Below are 13,598 nucleotides of genomic sequence, written 5' to 3'. Positions count from 1 at the left end.
CACAGTTCTTAGAACTTCAAGAAACACAAGAAAAAGAGAGACAAAGGTCACCAGAAAATATCACCAGCAAGTTTTACTTTTAAAAAGCTGTTTGGGCTACTAGAAACTTCTTCCCCGTGGCCAAACAGCTCTAGCCTGAAGTCTAGGTAACATCTTGCTGCCATCTAGGGACAGAGAGGCCTGCAGTGGGTCAGATGAGAGCAGGCAGGCTGAGAACCGAGGTCATCATCCTGCTTCCCCTCAAAATCAGTGGCCACACTGACCTCAGAAAGTGATTTTTCTATTCAAAAAATAAGAGCATCGTCTCTTTTGGGTATAGACTCTGAAATAGAATTGTAGGATCTTTGATTACATTATCACAAATCTCTTACTATGTCAGAAATGTCAACAGAAAATCCTGTGTGAAAGAATTTAAAGAAAGAAAATCTTGCATGACTTGAAGAAGCAGTGTGCTGAAGTTTCAAAGATGAAAGGACTTCTCATCAGCAGGTTGTGTGTGAACTTGGCCTCTGCCACCTGCAGAGAACGGACAAGGCATAGTCTTACCCAGAGGTCATTCGAAAAGGGGCTACTGCTCCACAGGCTGTGTCCAGTGACCTTATGAATGCTGCTGCTACCTGGTGCAGGTTTAAACCCAAGCACAGTGGTCAGACTCGCAGTGTTGTTCATATGGATGAGGCTGTTAGACTCTTTTTTCCTTGCACACAATACAGTGGGCACGAGGCCCACACAGACTCAGCAGCCCAGGAAGTAGGGCCTATGCTGAAGCCCCACTGGTGCAAACGAACCTTCACACCAATAGCACACTTAGAAAGCAGGTCCCCAGTGTGAGTAGCCTTCTCCAGACAAACTGGGAGCCAAACACGCAGGACAAAGTCACTCTCGGGGCCTGGCTGTCTACAAGTGGGAACACAGGTCTATTCCTGCCTTCAGATTGGGATTTACACCATCACTCTCCTGGGTCTAGACTTCTCAGCCTCCAAAATCACACAAGCCAAGTCCTTATGATCACTCTCTTTATACACATACTTCCTAATACAAACACTTTCTTGTCATTTGTACTAGAAGTTTCGCGCACACGTTTGTGTGCGTGTGTGTGTGTGTGTGTGTGTGTTTACTGAACAGTGTAGACAGATAGGATTATTATTTTTTTTACCAAAGAAACAGGCCACTGATTATATTAAATCCCACAGTGAATGTGATTAACAAGATAAAACAGGTCACTTAGAACCAGTAACATTATTATAGAGGCTTTAGCAGTAACAATGTTTATTATATCGTTCAGCTGAGGAAACAAACATTCTTTTTTTTTTTTCTTCTTTTTTGGTACCGGGGATTGAACTCGGGTCCTTGCACTTGCAAGGCAGGCCACTGAACTGCTGAGCTAAATCCCCAGCCTTAAACACTCTTAATTTAAGGAGAGAAAACATTAGGAATTCCTAGAGTAGTTCTACAAATGCTATGTTTGTCTACAGGAAAAGTTAAGCCAGTCAATCATTTTGGTCATCATCCCAATCTTTCTTCCCACTTGGAGGCTTGGATCCACCAGTTGGTTTTGCCATGATGGCCTGATCAACTCTAAGTACAGTGACTCAAGCACTAGTAGCCAATTTGATAGCCCAGTATTTTCCCAGGTAAGTATCTAGAAAACCAGCTTCCAACATGTATGTCCTTTTCAGCAGGAACTTCAACCTTAATATCTAATCCAACATTTTTGTTTCCTTCTCGATGTACTGCATAAAGCTTAGCGATTACTTCTTTAGCCTTAACTCCAGAGTTCTCTGCCAGTGCCCATGGGATAGCTTCAAAAGCTTCAGCAAACTTCTTAATAGCATACTGTTCGAGTCCAGGACAGGTCTCTCCATATGATGTGATCTGTTTGGCCAATTCAATTTCTTTTGCTACACCTCTGGGTACAAGACATTTATCCCTTGTGAGAACTTTGAAACCTTAACACCGTCATCTACTCCCCTTTCTATATCATCTATCAGGTTGTTGGTAGAGCCTCAAAGTACTAAGGTAGAAAGAGCACCATCTTCTTTTTCATGCTTAAAAACCACCACCTGTGTGTCTCCAACTTCTGAGAGGTAAACGCTGTCACAGTGTCCCATTTCTTCAAGGACAGGAGGAGTCACTCTAGGAAGAGCTATAGCACCAACTATTTTACAAAGTCTTCTGAGATCCCATTTTGAGTTAAGCCTTACCAGCATGATATTGTATTTGTTTGCATAATCAAGAGCCATGTCTGCCAATTTGCCACCTGTTAATATGACATTTGCACCAGTATCAGCAATAGGTTTGACTTGTGTGCCCATGAGATTTTCTTCTCCTTTACTTTCTGCTCTTTATCAATGCTGTTCCCTTAGTTTCTGTTATCATGCTGTCAAAAGGACATGAGTACATTGCAATTTTTGCATTTTTGCCAGATGTTACATCACCTTTAGTTTCCTTCATAAAAACTATGCTGTGTAATACTGAACAGGAAAAGACATCAGAGCCCAGAATTTTACAAATCCTGATGTTATCAACACTGAAATGGCCAGTCAGGAAAAATAGATACACATGCTTGCACAATAAGCTTGGCTAGAAATGCTTCATTACCATACTGTTTACTCATTAAGGAGGTACGAAGTAGAGATAACACTTCCTCAACATCTTGGTTTTTTGAAGAACAACATACCAAATCAGGAAGAATTTCATGGGCTTTTCTGCAGGCTATTTCATAACCTTCTATAACCTCTGAAACTGACAGGCCAATCCTCAGAAGTTCTTCACCCAATTCCAGAAGAGCTCCAGTAAGGACCAGAACAAAGTTTGGCCATCTCCAACCTCTTGCTCTTGCATATGAGAGGCCATTATGATCATTTTTGCAGCTCTCTTAAAATAGTTCCTGCATCATTTGTCACAACTTCTCCAGGTGGTTGATAAGCATTTTGTTCATCCATTTGGTCCATATGCTGTACAAGTGGTTTGGGCCAGTTCCTTGAAAGCTTGTATATTTCAATACACAGCTTCTTCTACTCCTGACAAATGTTTTGCTCCCTCCTTGAGCATCTGGGCAAAGCCCGGGGCCTTGGGGACGTGATGTGCGATGCTAAGGATGCAGGCAGCGGTTCTGACAGATGGGACTATGCACTGAGAACTGGAAGCAGGGCCCATGACCTTCAGGAAGGTCAACCTGACTGCCAGGGAGAGCCTGGGAGTCACTTTTTCCCACACAGATACCAGCTGTCCCTGCACCATTTGTGGAAAACCATTCCTTCCTGAGTCACCCTGGCACCTCTGGTTTCTTTTTTCTTTTCTATCATGTTTATGAGGTATTGCTTACACACAGGGAAACTCCCTTTTCTTGTTAAATGGATAGTTGGGTGAGTTTGGCAAGTGGACACTACACCAACACTCACCAAAGCTCCCTCCTCACCTGCCCTACACCCAGTTCTGGCAAAGGCCCACTCTGTCTCCAGAATAGTGGTGGATTATGCAGTAGGTTAACTTTCAGGTGTAGCTTTTCTTGTCGCAGTGCTCCTGAGAGTCATCCAGGCTGTTGCTTGTATCAGTAGACAGTTCCTTTTTTATTGCTGAGTAGTATTCACAGTATGAATATCTACTGTTTATTATCTATTTCCCAATTGATAAGTTGCTGGGAAATCTTATGCATATAGGCCAGATACTTTTATGCTGAGATTTCTAAAAAGTCCAAAAAAGATGATATAAAAACATGCTGTGCACAGTGGCACACTGTGTATACCAAGCAAATTGAGAGACTGAGGCAGGAGGATTGCAAGTTCAAGCCCAGCCCGGAAACTGATCAAGACCCTGTCTCAAACTGAGAAACAAAACAAAACAAAACAAAACAAAAAACCTGGTTCTTGGGAAGTACTTAGTTTAGTCAGTAACAATGCTGAGCATCAGTTCAAACTGGCCATCAAAGTATAATATGCAATAAATCAAATACAAGCTTAAATATTGCATGGTTTCTCTTACATGAGAAGCCCAAAATACACAAAAATTAAAGAGCAAATAAAAGCTAGGTAATAGGAACCAGAGAGATAGATCTTTTGCAAATGAGAAGGGGACCAAGAGATGGAAGGAGATAAGGGAAAGTGGATGAAAAAATAATTGAGATATGTTATGTACATGGGCCAACACGCCACAACAACATACTCATTCACAGACTCATACAAAAAGAACAAAAAAGTAGAATATGCAAATCTTAGATTCCCAATGATCACTCAGTTATAAAATCTTAGGGGCTCCACATGGAAAGCTACAAAACACTGCAAAGACAAACTGAAGCTCTAAATGAATGAACAACTGTGTCAAACACACCACCAGCAGCCTCAACATGAAGAATTCCATTCTCTCAGGCTGGGTTCCAAAAAGAAAACAAACCTCAATCAAAGTCCCAGGAGGAGTTTTGGAAGGATTGACAAACTATTTGTTAAAGGTATTAGGAAATGCCATGGTCCTAGAATGTCCAGGACAAGCCTGAAAAGGAATTGTGAAAACAGAATTGGACAGTTTAACACCAGTTCATTTCAAGACTACAAAGCTGGGAAGTAGTAAGGCAGTGTGTAGAGACAGACAAAGATAAATAAAAGAGGGGAGAGTCCAGGAGACCCACACACGCATGGCTAATTTACGCTTAACAGAAGTGCGAAGGTACTTCAATAAGAAAGTCTTTTCAACAAATGGCGCTAAAGCAATAGGATGTCTATATAGGAAAGAACAAATGTCAACCCCACACCTCTCACCATATGCACAATTCATTCATGATGGATTTCTCCCCTAAACATAAATACCAACTACAAGTCCTTCAAAGGAAAAAGGAGATGTTACCCACAGCTTCAGTAGAGGCAGACACTTGTCAGGATGCCAAAAGCACAAACCACAAGAGAAAACAAATAAACAACAACAACAACAAACTTGTACATTGGACTTTAGCAAAATTTAAAACTCAGGCTCTTCAAATTTTACCATTAAGAAAATTGATCCCAGACCTCTGGAAAGCTAAGGGAAGAGGATCACAAATTTAAGCCCAGCCTGGGCAATTTAGTAAGACCCTGTCTCAAAATGAGAAAAAATAAAAATAAAAAGGGCCAGCTGGGCATGGTGGCAGACACCTGTAATCCCAACACTTAGGAGGCTGAGGCAGAAGGATCACTGTGAGTTCAAGGGCAGCCTGGGTCAGCCTGAACACACATAGTGAGTTCAAAGACAGCATGCACTACAAAGCAAGACCCTGTCTCGAAAGAAAGAAAAGAAAGAAAAAGAGCTTTGCTAAAGGCTGGATTGAATCTCAGTGGTAAGTGGTAGAGACTTTTCCTAGCACACATGAGGCCCTGGTTCAATTCCCAGAGCCACCAAAAATAATAAAGATGTTGTTATAAGCTGTTTGCACATATTAATTTGTTTTATTTTCATATTAATTGTGATGAAATCAGGGCAAAAAAAATGTAGATGACTTGCCCAAGTCTCTGTAGCTATAGCAACCGCTCTGAGCCAATACTCTAAGGTTTGAGTCCACTTCCCCAACCACTCTGCTCTTCTGCACAAATGGGGATCTACTAGATTTCACTACCTTTATTTCTGAGAGAATTAGTTCCTTCATTTCCACATAAGCAAGTTCTTGAGCATTAAATCAACTGACATGACCTTCATTAGGAAGTCTAAGGAATTTTCAAGGTTTATTTATTTATGCTACTGGCAAAGACCAGAAAGTACTTACTGCCTATGCATACTGCTTTTCCAGCTTAACAAATAGTCTAAAATACAAAAAATTCACTGCAGCTCCCAACACTGTAGTCAACAAAACTTCGGAAAGTTATATTACTGGTGTCAACATTTACTTTCTGCACTCCCTGAGCTGCATTTATGTGGTGTCTTATTAAAATCCCTACTGTAAGATATTCACTTGGTACCACTACGACTATGGTTTATTTGCTCACAAAATTATTTCATTTGTGTTCAGTTAACCCTGCAAGCTAAAGGTGAAAATATATATGAATAAATATAAGTGATAAATGTTCACAGTGATGAGAACAGAACATTAATCTATGTCCCAAAAGACCTTAGTGAAAGCTGGCCACAAGCATGGCCTCTGAAGTCCAGTGCCTCCCAGCAGAGCTGGGCAGAGGGCACAGGTGGTCAGCCCACATTGGCTCTTTCTTCCCTGCTCTCTGAGTCCCTGGGCAGCATCTTCCAAGTGGACAGGATCCAAGTGCACACCACCAGCCTGGTATTCCCAGGCCACACCTTGAGTTCTCAGAAGACTGTAATCATGTCTGATACATTTTCTGTGAGCCACTCAATACTCCAAAAGATAACTCATTTCTAAGAGTTAAGTCAATTCAAGTAAACTGTTTCAAAGGAAAATAATAATACATCTCACTATGATCAATTTAGACATATGCTTCGGGTTTCAGATGCTGTCCTTTCCCCCGGCTTCTCTGTCTCCCATCTTCCCACATGCTCGCCCAGTGAGCCACTGTCTGCTCTCACCTGTGTATCACAAGGCCGGCAGACCTCTGCCTGCTGCTCTGCCCTTCTCCCCTGCAGCCAACTCCAGAGCCATAGTTTTTCTGGTAAAAGCCAGATCCTAGCACATTTCTTCTCCAAATTCTCTATTGATAGTGTTCTCTGCCTTCCCACAGCATGACTGGCAGGCAACCCATCAGACTCATCTTTCATCCCTTTGCCCTGCTGACCATCAATGGTTCATTGCTCATAACCTGCCGAGTGGGGCAAGCTGCCCTGGCTGGGCCTCTGTACTCCATTCCTGGCCTTCATACCCTGCCACTTCCCCAGAGCATCATCCTAACTCAGATTCAGTCACTGCTTACTGGCATCGCAAGCATAAGCAGAAACTTTAGGAGGGAGGTTCCCACATCAGGGTCCTCAAGGCTCCTAACAGTGCCCGGCATCTAGTAGGTGTTCAACAGGTATTAATGATAATGAAAACACACAAAGAGGACTGATGCTGGGCAGAAGGCAGAGAGCCTCGTTATTATTCTCTACTTATGGCTATGTTTAAAAATCCCCTGATAAGAAAGGAATCAGTTGTGGATTTAGTTCAGTGGCACCAAGCCTGCCTCACAAGCGCAAGGTCCTGAGTTTGATCCCCACTGCCAAAGAGAAGAAAAGAAAAGAAAAGGAATCAGCAACAAGAAAATAATTTGATGACAAGAAAAAGTCAATACCTTTCAGTAATAACAACTCTCCAATCAAAAGACACATACTGACAGATTGGATCAACAGACAAAACTCAACAGTATGCTGTAGACAACAAATACATTTAATCCCCAAATTTACAGACTAAAAGCCAAAGGATGGGAAACAATATTACATGCAGCTCCAAAACAAGCAGGAATAGCTATCCTCTTTTCAGACAAAGTGGACTTCAAGCCAGAACTGATTATAATAAGAGGCAAATGAGGTCACTACATATTGGCTGAAGGAACAATTCAACAGGAAGAAATTACAATTATAAACACATATGCACTGAACATCCGTGCACCCAACTTCATAAAATATATAATACTAAACATAAAAGATCAGATAAATTTCAATACTTATACTGGGGGACCATCCCCACTATCACAAATAGATAAATTAAACAAAAAAAAAAATCAGAATTGAACCACACCTTCAAACAAATGGACTAAAAGATATCTATAGTATTCCACCCAACAACAACAGAATATACATGCTTCTCAGTAGCACATGGAACTTTCTCCAAAACAGACCATGTATTAGTCCACAAAGCATACTTACGTAAACACAAGAAAACTGAAATTATTCCAAATTATAGTATCAGATCATAGCAAACACATAAAAATTAAACAATATACTCTTGAATACTCAGTGGATCACAGAAGAAATCAAGGAAGAAATTAGTTCCTAGAATCAAATGATGACATCAGAACAACATGCTAGAACTAATGGGAAACAATGAAAGCAGTCTTAAGAAGGAAGCTTATAGCTGTGAATGTCCACATCAGAAAAACAGAGCAGGATCGGAGATGTAGCTCAGTGGCACTGTGCCTGCTTTGCAAGTGTGAGGTCCTGAGTTCAATCCCCAATACCAGGAAGAAAAAAAAAGATTAAGAAAAACAGAGCAAAGACAAATAACAATCCAAATCTAAAGCTAGTTTTATGGTTTATGTCTAGAGGTCCCCCCAAGCCTCATGCTGTCATAAGAGGTGCTTTTCAGAGGTGGCTGCATATAGTGTGCGGTGCTGGGACCAAGGGTGTATGATTATCAAACCAGTCCACTGATTGGCTTGGCATAGTTCTGCCTAGGATTAAGAGTGTGAATGCTACACCCACCCTAGGGCAGGTAGCCTGAATAGAATATAAGGGACAGAAGAAGGGCTAATGTGCACTCACCTGCTTGCTTGCTGTAGACTATTTCTCTTCTGCCAGGCCCCTCTACCATGCCACCCTGCCTGGGAGCCAGCTTGGACTGAAATCTCAACAAACTGTGAGCCAAATAAACCTTTCCTCTTTTAACTTTGGGTATTGGGTGTTTTGTCTCAATGATAAGAAAAGTAACACAGCTAGTACAGGAAAGAGAAATTGGAGAATCCAGAAGAAATGGATATGAATTGATAAAGAAAATGTGGTATCTATACACAATGGAATGCTACTCTGCCATAAAGATAAATCTGAGTCATTTGTTTTTGTTACCAGGGATTGAACTTGGGACCTTGTGCTTGCCAGGCAGGCAGCAGCACCACTGAGCCAAATCCTCATCCCAAATTTGAGTCATTTGTAGGAAAATGAATACACTTTGAGAGCATAATGTTAAGTAAAACAAATCAGACACAGAAGATTAAATATTGCAGGGTTTCTCTTTTGGAGAAATCCAAAGTATAAATAAAGAGCAAAGTAAAAGATAGATTTATAATAGGAACCGGGCAGATAGATCTTTAGCAAAAGGGAAGGGGACCAAGAGATGGAAAGATGAGGAAAGCAGGAAAAGGGATGAATGAAGAAATAAGAGATATATGTTCATGCAGCAACTTCCCGTGATGAATGTAATAATTATGTACTGCCAATATGTACTAGTAAAAAACTTTAAAAATAAAAAACTCTTACAAAAAAAATTGAAAAGAAACAAAAATGGCTAAAGAAAGCACTGAATCACTGACAAGTGAACACAGTCAAGAGACAGGATGCAGAGAACAAAGACAATGACCAGAGGAAGTGAGAGCAAGTAAACTCCTGCTGAGGAAGGTCTTGCACAAAATAGACTGAGGGGCCCCTTCTCCCAGTGCAAGGCTTCTTGGAGACTCTGTCCCTATGTGTGGCAGCCTTTCACACGAACCCACGAGGGGCTAAACAACTCTTCAGAGTTTAGTAGGAAACGCAGCAGCCCCTGCCACCTCCATCCTGGCCACTGCGTCCCTAGGTACACCCCTACTGCTCCGTGACTCCTCCAGAGCTGTCATCTTGCTTTTCCATCTGGGGACCCACCTTCCATCACAGTGGGCAGGACTGCATCTGTCCCCTCCCCACGCTGTCCCCACACCACATACGATGACTCCAATTAGAGCCACAGTCCGTGTTTACATACATTCTCGATGTGGTGGAAAGACTATTCCCGGCTGAGCCTGGGAGTACATTATCATTATTTTTCTTTTCCCACACAACAGTTTATTTTCCAGGGAACTAATAACAGCCTGTGTCTTCGCTTGCTTTGTTTTCTATATACTTATCACTAATCCAGCCCCAGCTCTGCCAACTGTCTCCATCTCCTCTGCAGATGTTCCACAGCATCAGGTGTCCAGTTACAATTTCATCTCCCCAAAAAATCCCTCCAAGGAGCCTACGAGTGGCTCAGCTCAGGAATGCTGGCCTCACAGGGCCTGGATGCCCCCTCCCAGGCTCCCCACCCATGTGTGCCAGTCACCTCTTTAAAGCTCCAGAGGGCACACTGGAGGGTTGGGTGCCTAGACGCCTATTCTATCTCCCGCACTTGAGTGCAGAGCTCATGGTTGACAACATTTCTCTTCAGAATCATAAAAGCAAGGCTCTCTGACTTTCTAGTGTTCAGGGCTGCTGCTTCTAGAGCCCAAAGCTCTTCTGCTTCTTGGCCTGTGATCACTGTGTGGTCTGTTTTATTTCTTCCCTAGAAGTTGCACACAGTCTTCTGTCCAAGTTCTGAAATTTCACAATAGTGTGCCTTGGAATGGGCAAGCAGCTAACTTTTATTTTATTTTATTTTTTTGAGACAGAACCTCACTATGTAGCCTAGGCTGGCCTTGAACTTGCAGCAGTCCTTCTGCCGCAGCCTCCCAAGTGCTGGGATTACAGTCATACACCACCACACCTGGCTCTATCTATACTTTTAAAATCTAAATTGGGAACTGAGAAGTCCAGGAGAGGGGAGGTCATTTGTGTTTTTATCCTTCTTGCTGGTTACTGGGTTGCCCCTCAACCCAGAAAGCTGGGGTTCTAGGACATTCTGTGGATGATTTTGTGCCATTTTTTTCTTTATTCTTTTTTTGCTAAAACTCTTACTACTCATCTGCTGACCTCCTGATCTGATCCTTTTTTCTTTTTTCTCTCACTTTCCATCTTTTTGCTATTCAGTTCCACTTTTTGAGAGAGTTCCTCAACTTTATCTGTCATCTGCAGCCTGGCTTTATTTCTGCTGTCATAGCTCTCTGGACCTCGCTCTCTACTTCAGTGCACCCTGTTGCCCTTCTCTCAACCTCCCTGGGAACTGTCAGCAACTCTGCTTTCTGGGCTTTCCACCAGCATACTCCCTGACAACTCCAGGTCCTGACCTGGCCCTTCTACAGCAGGTGTGTTCTTCATAGCACTTTGGTTATCTGTTCATGCTTAAGGCACAAGGGATAAAAGAACTGGATGGTCTGGACACTGTAGGGTGGGGGTGGGGATGTAATTCTGACACCCTGGTGCAGTTGTTTTTAGGTCTCTCCTCTCAGGCTCTTCAGACCCCCAAAGCCTGCAGGCTGTGGTCATGTACTGGAGCGGAAGGGCTTAGTTCTGCTCCACCCTCCAGGTCTGAACAGCAGCTGCCCCACCCCCATTCTCAACCTTGCCTGGCCTTCCCATTCTGGTCTGAGATTCGAAGAAAGTTTCTAAACAGTTAGACAAACCTCCTCCTTGGTTAGCAGCAGGAAGTACTAGGTTAGAGGGCCAGTTATGTTCAGGCACAGCTGTGCGCCAGTGAGTGGGAGTCACCAGTCCTGAATACAGCCACCAAGGAGGTGTGAGACTTAGTCATTTTTTGAAGGGAAAGAATTGAAAACTCCAGGGCCAGAGATTTAGCTCAGTGGCACCTCACCTACCGCGCAATTGCAAGTTCGTGAGTTCAATCACTAGTACCAAAAAAAAAAAGAATTTAAAATTCCAAACTAAAGATGTGAGTTGTTTTAAAACACTCTGGCTGCATTTGTTTCAGTGTTACCAACAGCCAGTCTCTCTCACCCATGGCACCTTTAGCCCTGGACTTCCTTAGGACAGAACTGGCCTTGATAATGTTGTGTTAATGACAACAAATTGTGTGTACAGTCAGCCACAGAGCAGTTTCTCTTCTGTGCATGGGGCTGCTGTTCCTACCCTAGGGTTCCAACCTGGACCTCACAAATACCTTGAATTCTACAAGTCTGAAAATCACCTGCACTTTCTCCCTCCCTTCTCACCCCAACATGCATGCAGCTGGTCCCAGTGTGGCCTACTGTTCTTTGGCCATTCCTTCTCACCACTCTCCACAAGGCACCATCATGCAAGGGGACCCTGGCTTTTGTTTTTGGTACCTGGGATCGAACTCAGGACCTTGAGCTTGCAAGGCAGGTGATGAAACCACTGAGCTAAATCCCAGGCTCAGGCCTTGGCTTTTGTCAGCTCCTCAGCCTCCCTGGTCTCTTGGCCACTGTCCTAAACCCACACCCACAATGCTATCTATGCAAGGCAGTTCACATCTCCAGACCCTAAAACCACCTTTCCCTTCTAGCTGTTATTACTCATCTATTTGAGACACAGATTTAATCATATTTCTCCCCACACCTCAAATGATCACATCCAAAGACATAAAACTCAAACTCCCTAGCACAGCACACCAGGGCCCTCAATCAGAAATCTTGTCTTTCCACCCAGCCCCCAACTCAACATCCCCCAAAACAGGTTCTGTCCAAAATGTTGCCTCTCCCTGGAATGTCCTCCCCATATACCTCTAACCCTTGGAGGCCCAATTTCTGCACTCTCCCCACAGTGGAAAACTCCCAGAGCCAGGCTTAGCCATTGCTTCTCTCCACTTTGCTAACACCCAGCTTGCTCACACCAGGCTTAAGCCACCCAGGGCAAGGCTCAGGGATTTCCAGCATCACAACCGGGATCTTATGAGCAATTAGCAGTCCAACAATGTTTGCAGAAGTGATGATGTAGGGGACACCCTACTTCACCCTACCCTTGCAGGGGCAGTGAACCCTTACAAGCGCCAGCCCAAAGTACTATCAACTAATTGCAGGGAAACTAAGCACTTCGACCCTCCATGTGGCCGACAGTAGCGTGACTTCACACTATTTCCTAATTAGTCCCCTTTTCTCTCCTTTCACCCAGACACTAGCTCACATTCTCAGTGCCAGACTTCCGGGGGGGGGAGGTAAGGGCTGAACCTTGCCCTGCGGTGGGGGCAGGGAGGGGGCTTGCAGCCCTGCTTTAGAGGAGCATCCTCCCTGCCTGCGGTCACACTCTTATTCATTCTGGCCTTCCGAGTCTCTTCAGCGTTGGATTACAAAATAAATAATTTAATAATATGAAAACACTACAGCTTGTTGTGCTCCCTGCCAGACGGAACCGCTGCCTGGGCCAAGGGTTTGCCAGCGATGTCTTGGTGGCCATGAGCCCAGAGAGAAGATAGGTCCTACTGTTAGGCACTAATGCCTGGCTTCCTTCTGCCCAAAAGGAAGGCTGCTGCTTTGGGAGTACAGGGTCATTAAGTGATGCTCTTCTATGCCCCGCCTGTGAGCGGGCGTCTGCACTGCTCCCGGCTTGTGGTCCGCATGGGGAAGCTGCCCGCAGGGGCAGAAAGACGCCCAGCAGACCGGGCGAGGTGTGGGACCCGCGCAGACTCTGGCTGGGAACAGTCCTGGCCCCTGGACAGCAAGGCGACCGTGGATAGAGAGCCTCCCGCAAGGGATCCCAGGGATACTGCAGCATCTCTGTCCGTTTGGAACCGCTACCGATTTTGCTGTCTGAGAACTAAGGAGCCAAATAACAAAACTGGTACCGTCCACCAGGCAAGGCCGGGTGCTCGGTCTGCCGCAGAGGCCACAGGAGGTGATGGTGGCCTCATATTCACTTCCATGCATCCTGCTGGCCCCGGTTTTAGACGAAGACAGGTTCTCAGAGAGGGTGCGCGCCACGCCAAGGTCACACAGCGGGGCCAGCGTGGGGATTCGAACCCGGGGCCACACCGGACCTACCCATCCGGAGCGAAGGAACCGACCCGCGCTCCTCTGCCTGGCCGAGATCCCCGTGCCTGCCCGCCATACTCCGGCGCGCCCCGCGTCCCCGGCCTCACCCGCATCCGCGTGGAATTCCCAGTCACACTCCGCCGCGCCGCC

The 13,598-nt window shown here is 44.5% G+C and overlaps 1 protein-coding gene and 1 pseudogene across 3 annotated transcripts in view; both read right to left on the bottom strand.

Moving 5' to 3' along the window:
- Window positions 1-13,598, bottom strand: part of Chst12 (carbohydrate sulfotransferase 12) — a 34,891-nt gene that overhangs the window by 21,108 nt on the left and 185 nt on the right. The window contains exon 1 of one of the 3 annotated variants that reach the window (XM_010642784.3): window positions 13,556-13,598. The exons of 1 other annotated variant lie outside the window; for it this stretch is intronic. The gene's annotated coding sequence lies outside the window, so the exon portion shown is untranslated. One more of the 3 variants, XM_010642786.3, reaches the window with a different exon arrangement.
- Window positions 1,368-3,751, bottom strand: LOC104875320 (annotated as a pseudogene).

Source organism: Fukomys damarensis, unplaced genomic scaffold, assembly GCF_012274545.1.
Source record: "Fukomys damarensis isolate Sample0158 unplaced genomic scaffold, DMR_v1.0_HiC HiC_scaffold_17, whole genome shotgun sequence".
Lineage (NCBI taxonomy): Eukaryota > Metazoa > Chordata > Mammalia > Rodentia > Bathyergidae > Fukomys > Fukomys damarensis.
This window is presented reverse-complemented; position numbering and strand designations above follow the sequence as displayed.